Below are 4,863 nucleotides of genomic sequence, written 5' to 3' on the forward strand. Positions count from 1 at the left end.
TTTTTTTTGTTGTTGTTGCAGTTTGGCTGGGGCCAGGTTCGAACACACTACCCTCTGTATATGGGGCCAGATCCCTACCCACTGAGCCACAGGCGCCACCCACAGTTCTTGTTCATAAAATATTTTTGCTTAGCTAGTTGACCAATAATTGCCAGTAACAGCAAGTGCCACAAAATTGCTTCTGTATACATGGGATTGTGAAATCTGGTAGCTTGCTTTGCTTGCTTGCTGATAGTTATTTTTAGTTCCATAAGTTAACCTATATAAACTCTGTCCTCAGGCTGGATGCTGCTGCCCCTCCTCATTTTCCATCAGAGGGTAGCTGGATGGCCAGTCTTAAAATAGACTCCTATTGGCCTTTTCAATTTGTCTGGTGGTCTTATATTTCACATACCATAACATTTCTGGAGGCCCCAGCAAGATACCTGGGTTTTACCCAGGCAGTGACCATAGGTCACAGCTGGAAGACATGAGCCAGCCTCCACATGAGAAGACATTCCTCAGCCCTGAGCCAAAGACCGTTCCTGCTCCCCAGCCCCAACCACTCAAATTGATTGACTTAATTTGGATAATGAAATGGAGTTATCAGGTCTGGGTTCTCACTGGTGAGTCTGTTCTTGGAAGTAGTCCAGTGGCTGGACACAAACAAGGAATCTGGGTTCTGAGCTTGATAACTGGGCTATGGAGCAGCCTGGGCCTCAAGCATCTGGTTTCAGGTATCTGCCTTCTGAGAGCTGACTGAGGGTTCCCCTTTGGTGTTGTGTGTGAGTGGGTGAGAGAGTATTAATGTGAGTCCATGGATGGCTACTGAGGGGGCCTCCACCCACAGTTCTGTGACTCTGTCATATGGCTTAGTGGCAAATTCAGCCTTCAGGTTGACCCAGTTTGGGATTTGTCCAAAAGATTGGACCTTGTACCTGCAGGATGACTGAACTATTTGAGGGTGGTGGCTGCTACAGCCATCTTGGTGCAAGAAGCCTCAAAATTAACATTGGGACCAGACCTTCAGATTATTGCTCTCTACTTGGTTGAGGCTCTGCTCAGAAGTCCTCCTGACAGATGGCTATCCAACACCAAAATAATACAATACCAAGCTCTCATGCTAGACCCACCCTGAGAGCAGTTTTTTAAAATATCTGTACTCAACCCAGCCACTCTCCTCCCTGATGATAATCCAGAGGAGCCCCTGCATTATTGCCCTGACATCTTGAAGGCCCTGCAGAATTTAAAGGCCAACCTTCATGACGAACCATGGGCAAGCCCAGAGGCAGTCAACCTCTACACTGATGGAAGCAGCTACATCCTCCAAGGAGTGAGATATGCAGGGGCAGCTGTAGTAACCCTGAACCAAGTTATCTGGGCCCAGGCACTGGGACACAGAACCTCAGCCCAAAGGGCTGAGCTGATTGTAGTCACCCAAGCCCTGCACTGGGGGCAGGAAAAGACAGTCAAAATCTATACCTATAGCTGGTATACCTTTGCTACTGTACATGCCCATGGAGCCCTCTACAAAGAACAAGGCTTCCTTACTTCAGGAAGAAGGGCCATTAAAAATTGGGAAGCAATCTTAGCCCTTCTCAAAGCCATCTGGCTGCTAAACAAAGTAGTAGTTATCCACTGCCGTGGTCACCAGACTGAGGACACCCCCACTATGAAGGCAAATGCTTATGCTGACCAGATGGCTCGGGAGGTGGCTCAAAAACCTGTGGAGCCACTCCAGATTCTTCCTGCCCTGCCCTGCCAGAGGTTACCTGAATCTTCGGCTTTTACCCCAGAGGAAGAGGAGCTTGGTAAAAAATTCCAAGCTAAGAAAGATCCAGATGGATGGTAGATTCTGCCTGATTATCCTATTCTAGTTCCTACCCAGCTAGGGAGGGAGCTCCTATGACAAGTCCATCACAGTTCACATCCTGGTGGCACAAAACTAACTGAACTTTTCCAAAAAGATTATTATATCCCTCACCTGCAGAAAATGACAAAACACATTGCTGCCTATTGCTAGGTATGTGCCCATGTAAATGCTGCCACTAGCCCCAGGATGCCTGTTAGAACACGACTACATAGTGATTTCCCTGGGGAACAAAACTTCCCTGGGAAATAAACTTCATTGAGATAAGTTGCTCTCAGTATAGGTACAAATATCTCTTGGTGTTTGTTGATACGTTCTCTGGATGGACTGAGGCTTACCCCACTAGGACAGAAACAGCACCAATAGTAGTAAAGAAACTAATGGCTGAAATTATCCCCCAATTTGACTTGCCTCTAAAACTGGGGTCCAACAATGGCACAGCATTCATTGCTCAGATCATCCAGGTATTGGCTAAAACCTTAGGTATAGACTGGAAACTGCACTGTGCTTATAGACTTCAAAGTTCAGGGCAGGTGAAAAGAATAAATAAGACACTGAAAGAAACTTTGAGTAAATTATAGTTGGAGAATGGCAAAAACTGGGTGAGCCTCCTTCCCTTTGCCCTCCTCCATGTTAGATGTATCCCTTGTATAAAAGGTCTTACTACCTATGAAATAATGTCCGGGAGACGCCCGCCACTGATCCCGCACTTGGGATTTGAAAGGTCAGCAGAACTTAACACACATTCTCTCCTCAAGTCATTACAGGCTTTGTAGACTTCCTCCCAGAGAGTGCAGGGAATAGTGAAAGCTGTCCATCAGGACAGTAAGAAAACTTCCCCCTTGGGAGAGGGGAGCCACCTGCAGCCTAGAGACCTAGACTGGATAAAGAAAAATCACCGTGGGATTCGCCACAGGTTTATTTGTTCATTATATATAGTATCAATAAATAATCAGTATTTTCCAAGGCAAATGCTGTATCTATCAGATGACTTCTATTGATATTTCTTTGTTTTGTCCTATAAGATAAATTTAGAGGAGATGGTACATTTGTTTTTACCACTTGAGTTCAAGTCTATGTAAAATTGACAAGAGGAGCATAGCTCATGACAGAATCTTCTTCTCCTTTAGCATCTAGTACTTTCAACACAATAGTCTTTCAATTATTAATTCCAAATGAATAAGTGAAGTACCTTAGAGTGCAGTTAAAGGTACTAAAGGGAGACAGATCCTGTAAAAGGTTACTATCCCTCCTTCAAGGGAAGATGAAGACAATAATAGAAAGAGGATTTAGGTTGCTATGTAGTGGAACAAGAAACAGGAAATAGTTGTATCAGAAAATTCTACTCCTTTTTTCCCCGAGGCAAGATATCTCTATTTATACATAATCTAACTTAATGATGCAATTTTACCCTGTATTAGAACTGACTAGAGTCTCAACTATGTAAAGCCCTCACTTTAAGGGCTCCTTTCCTTTCTAATTCTTACCCTTTGGTTTAATACCTCTTTTAACCTTGTTTTCTTGCTGGGAGTAAAAACTGTAAGCCTATCTTTTCCTTAGTGCTAAATAATTTTTTTTTTAAGTCAAAGCTAAAAGAAGATGAGGTTAAGAAGCTTAATTTTTAAATATCCTCAAGTCTCTGATTAGTGCCCACTCATTTTACTATCAAAATGCTGCTTTAGCCCATGAATGTTTCCCACCAATTTTCTGAGTAACCACTCCGTGGATGGTTTTGAGTTCTTCACAGTGAGCAAGATATATTTTTGCAAGATGAGCAGTCAGCAAGATATATTTTTGTTCTCAAGCTAGGGAACAACTCAAATGAAACCCATACTAACCTTCCTTTTGTAAAGGATGAGATTATAATGGAAAAATTGGAAATTTTTATCAAATAGCAAATGCTAAAACATAAAGGCAGGATTGCAACTACTATCAAAAACTACAACTTTCAGTATCTCCTAAATACACCAGATATCTCAATCAATTTTCTTATTCATTCCAACTTTCATTTTTACAAATATAATTCTAGAATATATAGGCAGTACAAATTATTTTTTTTGAGACCAAGTCTCAAGCTATTGCCCTGGATAGAGTGCTATGGCATCACAGCTCACAGCAATCTCAAATTATTGGGCTAAAGCGATTCTCTTGCTTCAGTCTCCCAAGTAGCTGGGACTATAGGTGCCCTCCACAACGCTCCAGCTATTTTTTTTGTTGTTGTTGTTGCAGTTGTCACTGCCCACCAGCCTTGGTCTATGTGGCCGATGCCCAACCCATTGAGCTCTGAGTATCACCTACAAATTATTTTGAATCACACACTGCAGGCACACATCCAAAAAGGAAACAAGTTTGAACCATATCCAAGGAGCATATAGCACAAAGATTCTTACATAAGAGCTAAAGCTGATGCAGTCCTTAAAACTGACCTACAAATAAATCAACACATTTATGTCGATTAACACTTGTTTGTCTAAATTCAGCTAAAAGTGGAAGCCATTTCGTATATACCTAAAGAATGAATCTGAGAAGGAAAAAGAAAATTTGAAGAAAAATTTAAACCTTCATTCAACTCAAATTTCAAAGAATTTAAACCCCAAATTTGTAAAATCCATCTCCATACAAATCTCCAGCAAAATGGCCATAAGCAAAACCCAGTAATTTCCAACCACGGTTGCTAGCCCCCACTCCTTCCCTGAACAAGATTAAAATGTTTTATCTTAAAAATGAGCACCATGTTTATTTGGCTCTTTGCCCTTTCCCCCGCCCCCCACCACTTGCAATTTCATCTCTCTTTGGATACATGAGGTACTTTTAAACTATATGAACAAATGAACCCTGAATCTGCATTCCCTACTAATAAACACAATGTAGTCTCTCTCCCCCTTTTTTTTTTTTTTTTGAGACAGAGCCTCAAGCTGTCCCCCTGGGTAGAGCGCCGTGGCATTACAGCTCACAGCAACCTCCAACTCCTGGGCTCAAGCGAGTCTCCTGCCTCAGCCTCCCAAGTAGCTGGG

At 42.4% G+C, this 4,863-nt stretch overlaps 1 protein-coding gene across 3 annotated transcripts in view; it reads right to left on the minus strand.

The window, feature by feature from the left end:
* Positions 1 to 4,863, minus strand: part of SECISBP2 (SECIS binding protein 2) — a 45,245-nt gene that overhangs the window by 38,665 nt on the left and 1,717 nt on the right. The gene's annotated exons all lie outside the window — the stretch shown is intronic.

This window comes from Otolemur garnettii, unplaced genomic scaffold (genome assembly GCF_000181295.1).
Source record: "Otolemur garnettii isolate 467f Iridium unplaced genomic scaffold, OtoGar3 scaffold00088, whole genome shotgun sequence".
Lineage (NCBI taxonomy): Eukaryota > Metazoa > Chordata > Mammalia > Primates > Galagidae > Otolemur > Otolemur garnettii.